The sequence below is a fragment of the Brienomyrus brachyistius genome, chromosome 15 (assembly GCF_023856365.1).
Source record: "Brienomyrus brachyistius isolate T26 chromosome 15, BBRACH_0.4, whole genome shotgun sequence".
Lineage (NCBI taxonomy): Eukaryota > Metazoa > Chordata > Actinopteri > Osteoglossiformes > Mormyridae > Brienomyrus > Brienomyrus brachyistius.
The window spans coordinates 13,744,540-13,764,075 of record NC_064547.1 but is presented as its reverse complement, the minus strand read 5'-3'; the positions used below and the strand labels follow the sequence as shown (position 1 = coordinate 13,764,075).

The 19,536-nt window shown below is 39.1% G+C and overlaps 1 long non-coding RNA gene across 1 annotated transcript in view; it reads left to right on the top strand.

Moving 5' to 3' along the window:
• Positions 1-5,408: 5,408 nt before the first annotated feature.
• LOC125709101 (uncharacterized) overlaps positions 5,409-19,536 on the top strand; it is a 43,347-nt gene continuing 29,219 nt past the window's right edge. Inside the window, exons 1-2 of the long non-coding RNA XR_007382612.1 lie at positions 5,409-5,583; positions 6,711-6,858. This is a non-coding gene — a long non-coding RNA (uncharacterized LOC125709101). The remainder of the gene's footprint in view (positions 5,584-6,710; positions 6,859-19,536) is intronic.

Genomic DNA, 19,536 nt, shown 5'->3' with positions numbered 1-19,536 from the left:
CTGACGCCTCTGTTACCTACATTCCTGCCCATTCCCCCATGTCTTCAACATATCAGGCCTTTTAGTCCTCTTTTGTTTTGTTGATGTTTTACTCGCTAGCGTAGGTGGTGCTTTCCTTCCATTCTATTTTAATTAATTCTAATTAATTTCAGCCACTTTTTTTTTTGGGAAACTGAGTAGATAATTGCCCGGGTCAGTAGGCAGTGTGGCAGTAAGGGAAATGGACTTATTTTTCCAGACAGCTACCAGTGTGTGTGCCCAGGAAGTACCCTGCCGACGTAACCTTGAGGAAGTTAGCAAAGGCCGTCTAGCTGTGGAAATTGTGAATCACTTTTGATGAAAGTATCTGCTATTCAAAGCCGTCACTGTAGACTGTTCAATATTTGGGGGACAAGGACAGATCCATGAAGTGACTGAGTCAAATCCACCTGTTCACAGTATCCTGTATGTGTGTATTTTTGTCTATTGTATGTATGTATAGGCTACCCACTCATTTCAATATTAACTGTATAAAGTCGTTTAAGCGTATACGACTGAAATTAGCTAAACAAAAATAAAAAATGTTCCCCTTAGTCAGTAGGTCAGATGACAACCAAATTCTCCTGAGAAATTTATTCATATTTCCATCCATCCATCCATTTTCCAAACCGCTTATCCGTCTGGGTCACGGAGTGATTAATATTTTTAAAAGCAAAATCCTAGAAAACATTGGGCAGGACGATCAGCACACTTTTGAATACTGGGTGGGTTGTGTCCCACCCGCTGCCATGAGTAACGCCTATGCTAGCCTGCAACTAAATGATAATTTCAGAATTTTCAAGATCTTATTCATAAATAGGTCAATAGTAATTAGTCTTTCATCTTCCAAGTAGCTTATATGTGTCATATCATGTCCCAGTGTCTGTCTGTCTCTCTGTCTGTCATTATAGCTACATTGCATTTCTGAATGCTTGTTCCTTGTAAGATAAGTCATCAAGGGAACGTGGTCTCCCAGGGCTAGACGAAGTCTGATAACATCCCCATTTGCTCACCTGTGCATTATCACCCATTATACAAAATCTTGTGTAATGTAAATTAGCTGCTACGATTATGATTATTCGTCTTATGTGAGTAGGGTCCTTGTGGAATACAGTGAGGAACGAACCACACGAGAGATGAAGTAAAACAGGCCCTGCTAACTCACGTTAGCCTCTTTCTGATACACTGCAGTTCACAGGACTCCCCCTCAGTAAGCAGTGAACCAGGGTAATTTTAATTAAATGAAAGGCCACAGAGATGAGGCTCCAGCAAGAGCGGGCATAATTTAGGGCCTTGATATAAAATGGTGCTCGTGTGTAGCATCTTGAGCAAGACAGATAAGGATTACAGTTATGGTTATTAAGGCATGTGCTAGTAGAGGGGGCAGGACCAACCAATCAGATGTCTTGGCCACGCCTCCTCTAGTTGATTGGACCCACCTCCTCTACAATCCAATTGGTTATCTGTCTGAACCAGTAATTTTTTTTCTTCTGCCCTCAGAACATTTTTGCGCAAGTAAAACTCCCATGAGTGAGTTTGAAGCGTGTTAAAGGTAATGGCAGCTCTGTAACAGGCGGTGCGCAGGAAGAGTGTTTGCCGAAAGAGGCTGCAAGAAAGAAAGGAAAAAAACTGCCATCTTTAATTATTTCTTTCAAAGGGAGCCTTTATTGCTCTTAACTGGAAAATGCTTCTCAGCCACGCGTTGTGGTTGCCGCTGGCAAGAGGGGCTCAAGAGACGTGAATAGAGCAGAGCTGTGACACCAAACAAGATGTATGGCATCTTGAGCGAGATAGATAAGGAAAGACCTCAGTGACAATCATTATGTGATATAGAGCAAACTGAGGATTCACACATGTATGCAAGATACATTAGCTTTACCTTATAACATATGTATGGATGGTCGGAAGGTCACTGGTTCAAATCCCGTGGCTGGCAGATTGATGCCAATGTGGACGCTGCACGCTGGCTGACCCTGTGCTGTGACCCCCGAAGTTTGCTCTTACCTATATATGTATCTGCGGAGAGCAAGATGGTGTAGGCAGAAAGACAATTTCCCCACAGGCATGAATAAAGCATGACTATTCTACTACGCGTATATCCTCATCTTCCAACTGCTTACATAGTTCAGGGTCATGAGGATATGTGTGGATTCTATGTCGATTCAGGGCATCAGGGACACCTTCCAGTTAATAGACGATGGCAATATGGTTGCCTCCCATTTGTGGCACATTTAATTAATACCTTATAGAAAAACTTGGTATGTCCATATGTTAAAGGCTTGTTCACTGTCTGATATGCTTGTCAGTTCCTGGATGTCCTGTCAAGATAATTATGTTATCGACTTATCACACGATATATGGACACAACCTCGATAATTTTTTTCTGACCTTGATACTGGCAAATTGCCTTTACATAACAATGAATGCCGGCAACATTTTGGCCAGTTCTGCTGCTTTTACCCTTTCATCTGCTCTCTGTGTTGCAAGCTCAGCTCAGGGCTGGTCCATACATACTGCACAGGATCATCCTGTGATCAGCCCATGACTAACTAGAAGATAGCAGATAAGAAAATGTCTCAAAATTATGTAACTGCAGGGTGCCCAGCCATGTTTGTACCTCTGTGCTACTACGCAAGCGATTCCTGACTCCTGATTGACTTGGAAGGGAAAACCATGACAAAACCACTCCTAAAACTAAACTAGATTTCAAAGCAAAAAAACAATTAATACTCTGATAACACTGATGCAATAACATACAAGGGTTTTTGACGTTGCAGTACAGAGGCCTTTTATTTTAGTTTGTAGCCATCTGGGAGTCTTTATAACCCCTTAGTGAAGAATCATATAATCATTATCATTCTGATCACAGAAGGCAGAGAAGGTGTTTTTATACAGTCTTTGGTCTGACTTCTTTATGACATCCTATCACTTTTCCCCTGGCCGATGAACGATCAAGGTGCGTTTGTGTCACTGAGTGGAGTCTCCACAAAGCTGGGTTGGTAGTATATTGCCTGCAAAGGAATGAAAGAATCTTTGTACACCTGCATCAAATGTTTAATATGTAATTCAAATTTTATTAAGAGAGCTTGAGACTACATTTTATCTATTTTTTGGATGTGTGGTTTTATTTATGTTTTGTTTAGGATATTTGCATTTTTTGACATTTCAATTCCAATGTCTAAATATTCTTAATAATTAAAAATGTATTGCTCTTTAAAAGGGTATACAGTACTTGTATTATTATGCTATTATCATTACGTCAGTGGCATAAAATAATCTTAAAATGACAATAATACAGTTTATCGCAATTCTTTCTGGAACAATATATCGTCCAACTGAAGTAGTTATTGTGACAGGCCTACTTCTTGGATGTCCACTGATAACATTGGTTGCTTTATCTTAACTGGACTGACCATTCTTCACATCTCCTGACGTTTCCTGTCCAGTAAAGATATTGACAAGGGACTGAGTATGCTTGTTCAGCTTGACATTTTTGCCCAGTTAAAAAACCACTCATTACCAATACATGCTCTACATGTGTATTTAACTACAAACCTCATTAGATTTGTCAGATATTTCATGCTGTAAACATGTCCCCTCGGATAGCGAATTTGAGTTCATCGTTATTTTCCATCGGTATAAAAAACAGGGTAAAAATAAGCCTACTCATATTTTCATTTAGTCTTTTTTGGTTCATGCTCTCATTCCTGCTGAACTGTACTTAGTCTTGACTTTTTTATTAAATTGTGTCTGTTTTAAATAGAATAATGATGAAGTTTTGTCCTGAAAAGGAAAAAATAAAAGAATAAAATGAGGAGCAAAGATTTTACAGAAACACACATTTGTTTATACAAATGTCCAATATATAGTATATGGTAAATACCAGGTCAACCCCAGGTTTTTAAGCATCAAACAACCAACTGCAAGGTTGCAAAATGGTGAAAGCTGTATGCTTGTGTGTTTGTGAAATTTCTGTTTTTGTATTATAGCTACAGCTAAGTGTAACATGTTGCCTTTAAGCCACAGTTAGCAGCTATGAATGCACCAGGGCTACATTCGATTTTACAGCCTGTTCATTTGCCTGCACCTTTTTACTGCTAATATAAAATTGGTTTCTCTTTTGTCTCTTGGCCTCTAACACACACACACTCAGACCTTGTGTCTCAGACCCACAGCTGCTAGTCCTTTCCAAGACGAACACATTTTCGTTTTCCTTTATGTTTTTCTTGTGCTGAAGCCAAAAGAGTGGTGTCTTTTGTTTCTGTTACTCTCCAGCATTTCATTAAACTTGGCTCAGTATTTCTTTCATTTAAAGTTGAGTTTTTTAGTGGCTACTGGTGGCTCAGGCAGTAGCTCTGTTGCCTCACAACAGTTTCAGGACTAACTGACACCTCTGTAGGTGAGTGCATATGTTCTGGACTGGCAACCCATCCAGAGTGTACCACAACCTTGTGCTCTATACTGCCTGGGATTATTTCCAGGTGAACTTGGATCAGTATTGGAAGGTGGATGGATTGATTCAGCTAACACTTTTGGCCAAAGTGACATACGAATGAGGCTGAAACTATATCACAAGCATAAAGTTGTGAAGGAGAAACAGGTGACAAGTGAAAGTTAGAATTGGTAGAGCAAGCACTATATTAAACATTCTAAGAACCTAATACCAGAAGAATTATTTAAATCAAAACACCATGAGGACTAGGTGCTTACTTGATGAGTACAAATATAACAACATCCAGTGTTTGCAAGAGACAATAACCAAAGAACACTCCAGGAAGAGGAGCTTGAGGAAGTTGAGGTTTTCTGGCAAAAGACTAAGGGTGTTTCTTTAAGGCTGACAGATTCTGCTAATCGAAGGCTGTTCCTTCCCTCTCCAAGAGATCTAATTTCCTGTTGAGCTTAGGTGCAGCCTTAATCTAACACACCTGACACAGAAATTAGGCCCTTCAGCAGCATCTCAGTATTAGAACCAGGGCTATGTTCAATACCCGTTATGGAACTGTTATGGAAACAGTGGTGCATTGAAGACCCTGTCGTGTTACGTAAACGTTCCAACTATAGCTATTATCCATTGTGACTGTTGCCTTTATAATTCTGCAGGGTTCATGTACACATTGCTGCTCATTGAGTACTGTAACACCTCTGACATACCCACCAAATGAAAGAAAACATACCTCAAAATCTGTTGCACGTTTCACAGTGTTTTGAGGAAAAGTCGTTTTAGAAACTGTAACAAAACATTGCACACCGTTTTCAGATTGAATGTGCCCCAGCTATGTTAACACATACTGAAGGACCTGATTATATGTATCAGGTGTGTTAAATTGGGGCTGCACCTAAATTTTGCAGGGTGATAGATCTCCAGGAGCAGAAACGAGTAGCCCTGTGCTAACTAGATGTGGATGAGTCGCTCATTCAGCCATTGAGGACCCACACATGGGAAACATCTAGAATTAGTCTTATTTTGGCTGAAGATGGCAAGATGAAACACGTCTCGATGAGTGACTCAATGCAAGATCCTGCCATTTGATGACCAAAAATCAGCAGCAAAGATGTGAACCTGAAGTGAGTGCCTATAGCGAGCCAATGAATATGGACAAGGAGAAGTGTAACATGAGAGCATAGTGGCTGCTTTAATACCAGACATGCTAGTGGGGTTTGAATCATTTGTAGTGGTATAACAGCACAAGCTGCCAGGCAGTCAATTTCGGAAAGAGTTGCAGTAATCCAGCCAAGAGTGGTACACTGACTTAATGGACTGGTTTGCATGATATAGAAATAATCTATGTTTGCAATATCCTTGTTTGTTTGGCAAAAGTAAAAGCAGAGTTAAAAATAATTTTCTCTGTTTAGAGCATGTTAGAGTGCCATGCTGAATTTCTGTCTACAAAGCGTTTATTTCCGTGTACCATTGTATTGCATTAAGGTGAGTCTGACGGGAGGTACAGAGATGCAGGGTATGTGTGCTGAAGAAAGAGGGAAGCGTGGTTAATCTGCTGAATGAGATAAAGGCGTCTGGGTTGCTATTTTTTGGGAGCATCACGATTTTGGATTTGTCTAGGAAAAGAGGTCAAAACCTCTGAATTCTGAAGATTTTGCTGATGCGAGGTAGAGAAGCCTTTGTATTTCTTGAATGCAATGCAGAAAAGGCAAATTCTGAGAGTAAATAAGACTTCACAGTATTAAGAGGAAAGACGCGGACAGGATGTCAAGTGGTGTTTTATTGTTCTGTAAAATTGTCTCTATTTATCTGGAATATGTATTTCATTAATATATATATATATAGCAATTTTTAATGATGTGTTAAACAAAATGGAAAATGAGTACAGCAGAGTTCAGCAATTAGTTTCAATCACAGGCCAGCTTTTTCATCAGTGCTCAGTAAGAGGCCAGTATAGTTTTACAGACACACGGAAATGCGTATATTTGTTTTAAATAAGTTTGGTTTATATATTAATTAAAGAACCATTTATTTTTAAAAATAAGTAATATTATTAAGTGATATGTCTGTATCAGTTTTGTGAGATACCATCTGGCATTTTTTAAAAGAAAACTAAAAAGGGAAACAGCCACGTATTTTCTAGACAGGCCAGATTCGGGCCACGGGCCCCCATTTGCTGACCTACGGAGTACAGTGTTTCAGCAAAACATAATTTTATTACCTCAGTCTCAGATGACCATCCATTTTCCAGCTGTTTAGCCTGGAGGGGGCATCTGGAGCCTTTCCCATGTCAGCAGCGAATGGCACGGACTGGACGGGGTCCTCGTGTGTCGCAGGGGACATGAACAAGCCAATCAGAGGTGGGGAGAAAGTCAGACTCGCACACCAGGAGATGTAAGGTAACTCCCCACTGGGTCACTGTGCCACCTGACTTCTGAAGAGCAATTACTGTACAGTACGGAAATCTACCTAATTCCATGAACATTGAAAAGTACATTATTGACATATACCTTATCGATCTAGTTAAACCAATTACTTCAAGACTATTATGAATACATTCCTGTTTTTAACTTGTCAGGCCTTCATTTAATCAACACCACAGTTCACTGTGATTAGTGCATTGAAAATCACGACAAGAAACTAATAGTTTTTTTAGGGTCTTTTCTTAAGGGTGGTAGATCTTTTGTTTTTTTATATCTGCTGAAGATTCTTGTTGGAGTATGTGCATATGCTGCCCTTGTTAAAAAAAATCTAAATACATCCCTAGATTCACAGATGGGCCAAAACGTTATGGCCATTTCCACATGAAGTGTTGTGGTTAGTTTTTCTAAGTCAAATCAGGAGTCAGGAACTGCTTCTGTAGAATTCCAAAGTCAGTCCTTTGTTGTATCCACCTACAGTAGGTTATATCTAAAATCAGACACTCTGCAGGAGTGTGTCTTATGCTGAATTATGCTCTATACACTTCGTCATAGGGGGCATCCCAAGCATCATCTTTCTGGACCAATTGCTATCATTGTGCCTCCCCGTCCAGGGCAGACCTTGACATGTACTGTTTTTTATGAGATAACATACTGTACATGCAGCATACGTCCATGATCGGGTGCTCATCATGTTTTGGCTCATTGGTGTATACTGTAGTTATGACTCCATGCTATAAATTGAGTGCCTTACAGTAGAAATGGCCTTACAGTGTAAACCTCAGTGGGGCAGGTAACTGCCAGTTTGGCGTGTTTCAAAGTGAGCTGAGTGCTTCAGATGTCTGCTGAAGGGTTTGAAGAGACTAAATATGAAAGTCATCTCAGATCTCCAAATACACATTTCAAGGTCACTCAGTGTACGGGTAACCAGATAAGGCAGCATTTCAGAAGATGCTAAGGAACTCGCAGGTAGTGACTAAATGTTTGGCAATTGCTAGCGGTTTGAAGAGTCTTCAGGGGAAATATATTAATAACTCGGGGGGCATGAGCAATGATCATTTCTCTTGAAGTCATACAACCCACAGATCCTGGGATGTCAACCGCTATGTAAGACTAAAAAGGGCAAAATGTAAAAACCAGTCAGATGGGCAAATGCCAGCTGGGCTACCAAAGTCATATTACTCAGTAAAACAAAGAAAGAAACAAAAAAATCATGTAAGCTACGGACATCCTCTATGTGGGTAGAAATGTGAAACTGAATAGGAACAGAAATGACAATGGCTGAAAGAGACTGAATGCTCCATTAAAGAATGCAGACAACTGAGAAAGCAATTAGGAGCAGAAACACAATAAAGCGGAGGTATCCTAAATGTGGGACGTGCCCCTAGTGGTGTGCGGAGGGATTACGTGGTTGAGTGTGTGTGTGCGTGTGTGTGTGTGTGTGTGTGTGGGTCTGTATGGGGGGGGTTACCAATATTTGCTGCCACCAGTATTGATACCGGGTCATCAGGTCCCTTTGTGTGAGACCCTTTGTGTGCGGTCGACCACTTCACCACTTAATTTTCGCCCAGATACTGCTACTACACCATTTCTTAACTTGCGGTTGAACAGGGCAGCTCTAGCAGTGCAGAAATTTGGTAAACCGACGGGTGGAGAGATGGCATCCTATGATGGTACTCATTTGCTGCTAGTGTGTTGTTGTTGGAGATTGTAAAGTTGTGGGCTTTAATTATACACCAGTGTCAACAATGGGTGTGGCCGACGTGTCCAATTCCTCTAACATACTTCTGATCATATTTTAAGGTAGTACAATGAGAATGAGTGTAGAGAAAGTAACAGCTGATTTTTTTTACATGTTTATGAATATCTGTTTAACCAGCTGAACTGTTATGATAACTCTTGTTCACCAATGTGTCCCTTTAAGCGCTGTAACAAAGAGAACAGGAAAACTTGCACATGCTATACTTAACTTTACATTCCAGGAAATTGTGCTGAGATCCATGTTGTGCAATTAAGAAACTTGGTGAGCTCACGCAAGACATGTTACAGAGGCGGTATCCACCTTGAAAACTAGGCTGAAAAAAAATTAAAGACTGTTTTAAGCGATAATTTGTAGTAAAATCAAGATGGAGCAGCGGCTATGCCTCAACACTTAACACTTCGTATTGCACATGGTCCTGTAGCTATTTTTTTGTGGGGGAGGGAGGTAAACTAGCTCATTATAAGATGCAAGAGCAGATGCTTGCAAGCACAGGAACAACAGTGTGTCAATGGCATTGAATCGGAATACAAATGAGTAAGTAATGAAGCAAAATTATATGTACTTATCCAAGGGACTAGCTTCCTTTTGAAGTGAAAATCTGGCATAGATTCTGCATGCCTTATTTGGGCCCATCACTGTTATAAGTAGGGCACCGTTTGATGGAATGTTAGCTTAACTGCAATGAAAGAGGAAAACATCACTTTTCGGGCCCTTGGCTTTCAGCTGGTTACCTAAGTAAATGGAGGTCAAATCTGTTGAAATTAGCTAGGACCACATGATAACAATGGCAATAAATTATTATACGAAAGAGTTAATTCCATGTGAAATATGTAACAAGTAAAGTGATGCTTTGTTATTCATATTTCATATATGTAAATCATTTCTGCAGCACAGTGAACATTTTGACCAAAACATTGAATTAACTGTGCTCTGGTTCATATTCCATTGGTCATCGGGAGTTTTTCATAATGTGTAACACTCTTGTGAAAGATATGGATATGGTTTGCAATATTGTTTCTGGTAATATTCCTTAAAATTCATTAATTAGATTTTAGACTAAACATTGTATCCTCTTCAGTCTCTATGCAGGAGAGAAAATCATTCAGTATTAGTGGGGCAGAGCATAGATATCATTCTTCAAAACCTGTAATCATTATCCACTCTCAAATATAGATATAGACCTTATATGACAATGGATTTGACAATACATGAATATGACTTTAGACTTGGACAAAGAGAAGGAAAAAAATGAATTCCTCTGTGTTTGGGCTGTTGGACAATCCAGGCGTTGTGGTGTTTCATTAAATATGAACATGCATAATGCATATATGACAACTAGGAAATCGATTCAGGCTATGATGATTTTTAAACTTATTTTAAATTAAATGAGGCTCACATGTTGCATTATACTATAATTGCACTGGAGGTCCTGCTACGCAACATTTTTTGCTAACAGAGACTTGGTGAAATGAAAAATGAGAAGAATATGTAAGTTAAGAAGATAGAATCTGTTAAGAAGTTCTAAGAGGATAGTTAAGAAATTAATTTTATGCATAATGCATAAGACATTTGTGAATAGAGGACTTCCTCTCATTTTGTTGGACTGCAAGGGTCACTAAAGGAGCATTGGGAGTAAGGCAAAGGGGCACGACCTGCTTCTGCATTTCAATGGCTGTGCTGCAACAGCAGCACTCTCCTACAAAGACGTTAGAAGTGTCACGATGGGAATTTACATTAAAGTTAATCAGACAATTGATTGTAATCTATTTTATTTCCTTGAATTATGTTACTTTTAGAGACAGCACAGTAATATGATGATTTGATCCCTTATTCCTGTATATAGGCGTATTACCACTTATCAGTATGCTTAGTGTGGGTTACAGTATTTTTTTAGATATCTTACACTTTTTTCATATCCGTCCAGGGGTGGTGCAGTGGACAGCAGTGTCACCTAATAACTCCATCTAATAACTGTGTGCAATTTGCATGGTCTCTCTGTGTCACATGGGCTTTCCTCCTGCTACCCTGGCTTCCTCATGTAGGCCAAGACAGAAGGGTTATTGAGGTGATTATGATTAGACCTCATTCTGGAGCTGTAATTAGCTTTCCAGCTAGGGTTTGGGATTTGGGCTTGAATAGGTTTAAGACTTGAGCTAGGCTTTAGTATTTGGGCGTGGATTGATTTGCCCATAGGGCTACAGCTACAATAGGCTCAGTCTGAACTGGATATTGGGCACCTTCCCACAGTTTTGGTGGTCACCACTCCAGACTCGTACTGGCCCACTAAATGTTCTAACCCCCCTTTTTCCTCTTGTTTAGACTATTTTGTGTTTTGAGGGAAATTGCCCCTAGTGGTAATTTCGATCTAGACAGCACAGTTACCAGAGCAGTTTGTATCAATCTCTGTATCACTCCTAGTGACTCCTGCAGCAGTGGCTAGACTGTGTACAATCTGATATGGCTGATCAAGCTCATCTTTTGTGTTACAAAACAATGGTCTCGTAGCGCACAAAGCTAGTGCAGGACTGCTAAGTAGACTGCTATGTGTTCCTGGCAGGAGGCAGCCTGTTAGCGGCGCTCATGCTGTACCAAGGAAAGTCATTTCTGTGCTTGATACTGAACTAATTACAAAGTAAAAACTAATTACAAACTTATATGTGAACTTTGTCTATGTTGCTGACAAATGTGTCGGTTGGTAGGGAGACTGTCTGTTAAGCCAAAATGATAAAATTAACATGCATACAGAAAAGAAAAAAGAGACTTAAATATAGTCAGTAATACAGAATAATAGGCAGCCTTTAACCTATTATTGTTTACCCAGATTGCGATTCCATCTGAAGTAACTATCAGTACCTTTTACATAAATAGATCCACCCACACCCTCAATGTATATCTCTTTGCAATAAATTTATCAATATTTTTATATAATATTGATATAAAATCAATATTTCTATTGTGTAAAAACAGTTTTTAGCAACAAAAGAAATTCTGGAATATGCAGTCAAGTTTTCCAATATGAGACCCAACTCCTAACATGTTACACGATTAATGGTGCAGAACTATTTAAATGTCATTCTGAAAGTATGTCGTGTTCCCTTGTCAAATCTAACCATCACTTAAACATTAATAAAACAATTGCTCCTGTGAAAGTGATGCAAAATAACTCTAATTATTTCAGCTATAATAAATACTATGTTAAATGCATATGTTTGTCTTGGGGGCGGCATGGTGGTGCAGTGGTTAGCATTATTGCCTCACACCTTTGGGACCCGGGTGCGAGTCTCTGCCTGGGTCACATGTGTGTGGAGTTTGCATGTTCTCCCCATGTCATCGTGGGGTTTCCTCCGGGTTCTCCAGTTTCCCCCCATAGTCCAAAGACATGCTGAGGCTAACTGGAGTTACTAAATTGCCCATAGGTGTGCATGTGTGAGTGAATGGTATGTGAGTGTGCCCTGTGATGGGCTGGCCCCCCCTCCTGGGTTGTTCCCTGCCTCATGCCCATTGCTTCTGGGATAGGCTCCGGACCCTCCGCGACCCAGTAGTATAAGCGGTTTGGAAAATGGATGGATGGATGGATGTTTGTGTTGTATGTGTGTGTGTCTATGTGTGGATTAGGTTTATATTACATTGTGGGGACCTCCACAATGTGACAAAAAAACCTGTTGTTTTGACACTGTGTGGACCATTTTTAATCAGATCCCCACAAAGGTCTGTGAATGCAATCAAAAACTAAAAATAGCAAAAGTCTCATATTTTGTTTGTTTATTTATGGTTAAGGTTAGGGTTGGGTACGGGTTAAGGTCGTTATGTTGGGCTTAGAGTTTTCCCGATAGAAATGAATGGAGAGTCCCCACAAATCTATATTTACAAATGTGCGCATGCGTGTGTGTGTATACTGTATGTGTATGTGTGTGCACCCTGCATTTTACTAATATCCTTTGTGTTCCCAAAGCTTCTTTGCATGGGCTCCAGGCTTGTCATAAATTGCTTTCTATGTGCTTTAACAATATTATTAAAATATATAATTTTTCAAGGTATCTAGCCCCCTTTTTAGATCAATAGACTATACTGCAATTCAATAGTACCACCTGGTGTTTGTAAACCACTAATTGTACCACTGATTAAGTTGCCCCTGTGTTTGGCCTTAGAAAACTGACACTTAAACTTTTCATCTGCATAATTACCACAGTTTCTAGATAGCAGCACATTTATCATTTACAGATTTACAGCAGAGATTGATAAACAACTGATCGCCACTGTTCCTTTAAATCAACCAATAAACTCTTCTATTACCTACCTAGTTTCTGGAAGGACAGCAGTGGAGGTGATTTTGCTTCTGTTCATTTTTATAATCAATCCAAATTCTGATTCAATCCTTTTTGTATATATTTTTTCTCCTTTATTTTATCATGGTTAGAGACTGACAGATGTCAAATGCATCTTGAAACTCCTTCAGCAATCGCAGGTAAATGAAGTGATGTGGTAAGTGTGATATTCACATCACAGCATCGTACCTGTCTGTCACACCTTGTCCAGGGTCACTTTTGGGTGATATGAACTGTAATAATAATTTTCAGCTCTTCAACAGGATGACAAGTATTGACCTCTAGCCATGTCTATGATGTTTAGTTGCCCTTGCTGATTGGCAGGAGCTGCGCAGGGTTTTATTTTCGCATTTGTTTGTTTAGTTATTACAAGGAATGTGCACTTCTCCACTGCCCGCCTCCACAACGATCCACATCCGCCTTAACCAGTCCAGACAGTAATAAGAAGCTATTGGCTGGTGATGAATATCGTAAGATCTGAAATGCATAATATATTATGAAATCACGAAATACATACAATATACGGTATTGACCCGAAAATCTGACACATGTGGTTTCATCTTATATTCGGGGTCTAAACAAAAAAGGGAATAGATAGCACCGAATATGATATTTTGTAACGAGTGTTTTGACTTGCTGTAATATGGATTTGCCATAAGATTTCTTGCGTGAGGCTGAGAGTCAAAAAGCGTGAGTGACACGTCAGATGCGTGAGAGCTGGCAGTCCTGGTAATGTGTGTTTAGCATGTATCCCTGAGTGTCGTGTAAATTGTTGGATTCTCTGGCTGTGCCGCTGCTAGTAATAAACTGATAGTGGTTGTCAATAAAGATAGAAAAATCATTTTCAAAGAGCTGTCATATCACTTATTAATATGGGTCAAACCTTTCTCAGCAAAATGCTTTTTTTATCCTCTTCGTGTGGGTATGCTGCATGAAAAACATTCTACGCCCTCAAGGGTTGTGGACTTTGTAATATTCATTATCTATTCCCCCAAATAATATGTTTGTTTTTTGAAATGTTCACTGTGTAATACACTTATTATAATCCGATTGCTGTGGTTGCTTTTTAAGCTGCGGTCGCTGGTTAACTTGCGCTTGTTAAACCAAATAATTTTTCTTTATAAAAGTAAGACTTGGTATTCCAAAAGGTTTTTTGTTTCTAAAAATAGTTGCCAAAAAGTGCAGGGTTGTCTTATACTCAAGGTTGCCTTATTTTGGGCCAATCCTGTAATTAATCCCAGTACAGATAAACATGAATCTATGAAATGTTTCAAGTGTAGAGGCAGCTGAATGGAAAGCAACTTAAGAGCTCACAAAATTCTGAACTAAAAACTAGGAGATATGATAACATGATAAATGACGGCTAAACTGGTTGAGAGCGCACACATGGGATTAAAAACGACACGACTTCCATCTTTTCTTTCAGCTGTAAACCGGGGTGGTAAAACAACTGTGACTGGAGAGCGAGCTCACATTCATCTGCTGGGGCAGCACTTGGAGTTCATAATTCACATGAGCTGCTTTCGGGTGCCTCTGCCGTTGAGTTGCCTCCATATCAAAGAACCGTTCCTCAAGTCCTATTACAGAAGGCCTCTGACCATAAAGAAGTCTGTACACTGTTGACGGCAGTGAACTCCTTGCACGCTCCACAACCCAGTGACCTTCCAGAACAATGCGAGAAGATCAGACACCAAGGAAAAAGTAGGTGGCAGGGGAAAATTAAGATTAGTCTTGTGGGATTTTTTGTTAAATTCATAGTGGCAACAAAGCCACATCTGCTCAGCTTTCAGTACCCAAAAACATTAGAGAAGTCCAGATTCAGGCCAACATTTGATAAAAAAATGAAGAAGATTAATCTCCTATTCCAATGGCAGAATAGCAGTCATTTCTGATAGAGATTTAATAGACTTTCTTTTCCATTTTGTTCCATAAATTCTTGGAAAAAATAGACTTTTTATTTAACCCTCTATGTCTTGTGGTATTTATTCTCTTCATGGTTCCTGTCATTAGACATTTGTTCTGATGTAATTGAATGGTATGTGATAAAACCGAAGATTTGAAACAATACAGGATTTTTACACCTGACTCACCCACCTTAATTTAATGGCTGTAATGACCATGCTAGGTACAATCAGTCTGTAAAAGCTGCAACATACATTAATTTCAGCTCAATAAGTGTGGTGATTATTAGACTATGCTTAGAAATCACTCACCATTTTTGTGGATTTGAAGTATGGATGTTAATCAGGTTCAAAACTGATTATATTTTATACAGAATGTCTAATATCTGTAATTACTTTAATTAAAAGACCAGAAGTGATTAAGGGTATTTTTCTATTTAAAAATTCTTCTGAAACAAAACACTCGTTTATTTAATCACATTTCATTAAAACACTCAACAAAGTGCGGCTTTCATTAGCTAGCAATGCCAAATATCAGAAATATTATGCAACAAACACTCCAGTGTGAAATGCAGATTCTTTTGTTGAAGGACTGTGAATATTATACCACATGTTTTTTTTCCTCCTGAAATTATGCTATCTTTGTTGAGTATAAAATAAATTCCTAAGAAAAAGACATTTACATGAACGACAATATTTCCGGCACATTTCTTCAGATCATTACTCACAATACTCACAAAGAACTATTTAGTTATGGGTTAAGAACCTTTAGTAAGCAGAACAACAGAACAACAGCAGCTGTGTTACTGGAGTATATCTTCTTGTTTCATTGCTTGGCGCTTCATGACTTTTTCTTCCTATCTAATAATGTAGATGGAGATAAAAGGTATCCTCATTGTTGCTTTTATGCAGCTAGTGCGTAGAGTCACTCGCATGAGTCTTTTGTCCTCACGTAGCTATGCCTCTTTCTACAGTTGACTCTTGCTTATTCTAAATTGTATTTAAGGCGTGATGCATTCCTGGTTTTTACTCTGCATGGTAGCTAAATAAATAATGCATACCTTCCCATAAAATGGACTCAACAGAATTATAGATTCGGCAGATTCTTAATGCAAATATGAAAGTGAACAGAGGTGTGCCCAAAGGTAATTACACAGGGGTAAAATACTCCTGACAGACACCTACACTAAGCAACTACATCTGTTTCTAACCCTCTATCTTGACTGAAAGGGTTTCCCTTGAAATAAAGAGATTACTGTGAATGTGGAATCAATTGATTAACTACTGCTTAAAATTAGTCATCAATGTGGATGCCCTAAATAAAAAATGGCTGTTCATGAATAAAAATAAGTGCATAAAATGAATAATAGCTGTTCTGTGTTTTTTTAGCCTACAGATATTTCCAGTATTACTAATTATAATACTTGATTTTAACCAGTTGCATGTTTTAACAATGGGGCAAAATTTTGGTAATTTAAAATATTCAAGGCACTGCTTTCATATAGTATAATGCAAATTTTAGTCCCATTTGTGCCATTCTTCTAATTAACTTCACTTAATTAGTTTCACAAAATTTTTAATTTTGTCTCTCAGACAAGCCTGCAATAAACTTAGTTTGTACGTGAGGGATTTCATGTTTTGAGCGGCACAGTGGTGCTGGGTTAACGCAATAGTATCACTCTCCTGGAGATCAGGGTTTGAGTCTTCGGCCTGGTTCTACGTCTGGAGTTTGCATGTTCTCCCCATGTTGTTATGGAGTTTCCTCTGGTTTCCTTTCACAGATCAAAAATATGCTATGGTAAATTGGAGTTTCCAAATTGTTCATGGGTGAGAAAGGACTGTGTGCCTTACGATTGGTTGGCACCCTGTCCTGGGTTATTCCCTGCCTTCTGTTAATTGCTTCTGGGATAGGTTCTGAGCCCCTATTACCCTGCATATGGAAGATGGATGGATTTCATCCATCTTCTGAAATTGCTTAACCTATTCAGGGTGACAGGGGGGCCAGAGCCTATGGGTGCAAGACTGGGAACAACCTAGGATGGGGTACCAACCCATCACAGGGTACATTCACACGCCTATGGGAAATTTGGTAACTACAATGACCCTCAGCGTTTTTTTGGATTGCAGGGGGAAACCAGAGTACCTAGAAGAAACCCCAAAACAGCACAGAGAGAACTCTGGCAAAGATTCAGACCCGGATCTCGAGGGTGGGAGGTGACAGTGCTAACCACTGTACCACCGAACCACCCCAAATGAATTTTATATTCAGTATATCTTTTGGAAAAAGCATTGAGCCCTAACTAAGTGTTAACCCACGGTGCTCATTCACCCGTTGCCCAAATGTGACAATGAAATGGTTTATGGGAAAAGGAATTAATGTGACAGTCCCAGTGGATCGTGCGAGTGCATTTCATGATCATGTGACTCCACTGTCGAAATATACTAATAACGTATCCTGGAAAAATTGGCCTGAAAGGCAAAAGCAGATAAAAATCAGTCAGGTTGGAACTGAGGGGATGTTTGCTTAGGGCAATCCTGCTTGAACGTGATAACAATGGTACCTTTCCCGGAGTCCAACAGCTTCACTAATTTGAGAAGAGGAACGAGAGGAAGACTCATCACAAAACCCAGCAAGAGGCAGTATTTTTTACTCTCTCGAGACAGAATACTGCACAGCAAAACCTTATCATGCTGCAAAGTTGCCAGAAAATTAAATGCTTCATGGAGGAGATTTCCCATTAGTGAAATGACTCAGTGCAAACTGTGAGCATAACAAGGTGACACCTGCAAGTCACACATATTACAAGTTGTAAAATCTGCTTTGGTAAGTTAAACAAGTCAGACATCATTAAAAATCTTGTGTGTGTGTTCATCAGTAGTGGTGGTTGTATATTCAGTCACCTTTCCACTAACTTAAGGTACGCTAAGATTTATTTTGGACAATAAACTACCATATCACATTTATAAACTCACATTTATGTACTTAATTGTCATCTTTCAAAAACTCGTCCTCAATATATTGAACCTTATTTTGTACAGGCGGTAACGCTTCATATTAACTACACCTTCATACTGCAATGCTTTTATATTTCTTTCATAAAACGTTCAGTACACCTTCATAATGTATTCATTCAGTATTCATAAATCATTCATAAACATCATGTATGTATATCTTAACATTCTAACATCTCTTAACAGCTGCAATATACATTAATAACAAACATTATATAATAATAACAAACATTATAATCATATAATCATGTATTGTTCGTTATTAATAAAGCTGTTAAGAGATGTTAGGATGTTAAGGTGTACTTGCATGCTGCTTGTGAATGTTCTATGAATGCATTATGAATGTGCACTGAATGTTCTATGAATGCATAATGAATGCATTATGAAGGTGCACTTAATGTAAAGTGTTACCATACAGACTAACTGTAATAGGTTTCTATTTTTACCTATAATATATAAATTAACAATTGATCTCACAGAAGTAGTTTCAGTGCATCGAAAGATGACTAGACTAGAAGTGACTAGACTATTCTGAAGTGACTAGAATGAGATGGATGAGCTACAGAGTATATCACATTCTCTGGGTTAATATTGGGCTTCTGCTTATAGGCACGGTGAGCAGCTCAGTGAGTTCAGTCTCTGTCAGCACCTCTGACAGGCAGACCCCCAGTTCAAGTCTAGGTCTTGGCAAAACAGTGAAATGCCCATGCGCCCTGAACCCTCAGGTCTGGGGGATGCTACGCATCACCTAACCCTGCACTGTGACCTCCAAGCTATGAAGAGCAAGATGGAGTACACACAGAAAAGAATTCTGATGTACTTGTGCAAATGCTAAATAAAGGATTTATCTTTTTTTTAAAAAAAAAAAACAAAAAAAAAAACAATGTAGGGCAGAATGGTCGCTCAGTGGGGAACACAGCTGCCTCGCAGCTCAAAAGATTGGGGTTTGAATCCTGCCTCAAATGTGTATGTAGCATTGCTTGCTGTATGAGTTTCCTCCTGCAGCCCAAACACATGGCGATAGGGTAATTGGTGCATAGAAATTGCCTGTAGAGTGTATGTTTATGGACCAACATACTGTCTAGGATAAACCTAGAGGCCTGGGATAGGCTCCAGGCTCTCTGTGACCAAGATAAGTGGTTAGAAGATGAATGGTAGGATGTATTTTCTCTCTGATTCAGTAAAATTAAATACCTCTTATTTGAATCTGGTTTATGATTCAGTTTTATCTTGACAGCCTAGACTTAATTAATAACACTTTAGCTGTCATTTTTATTCTTTGTTTAGAGGCTAGCCTCAGTAGTCTAACTTTACCTTCAGTGCTGCTTTAGGTGGTAAATTTAATTATTAGTAATGTTTTCTTTGTTAATATAGATATTTTGTATCGTGTTATGTGTATGCAAGACCTGCACTACATTGGACTATTACTGTATGGACTACATTGTTCAGTCTCCTCTGTTTGTGTCATAAGCCTGAAACACCCCAAGCCAACAGCGAAAGACAAAGACAACTAAGAACCACCAATAGTCGGCTTCCATTGTTTGTGAAAATTTGATCTGGAACACAACTAGAGGTGATGGTTGACATACAGCCCAATCAGAGAACTCAATTTCGCCAACTGGCTTCTATGGCAAGATCGCATGCTTGTTGTCTCCAG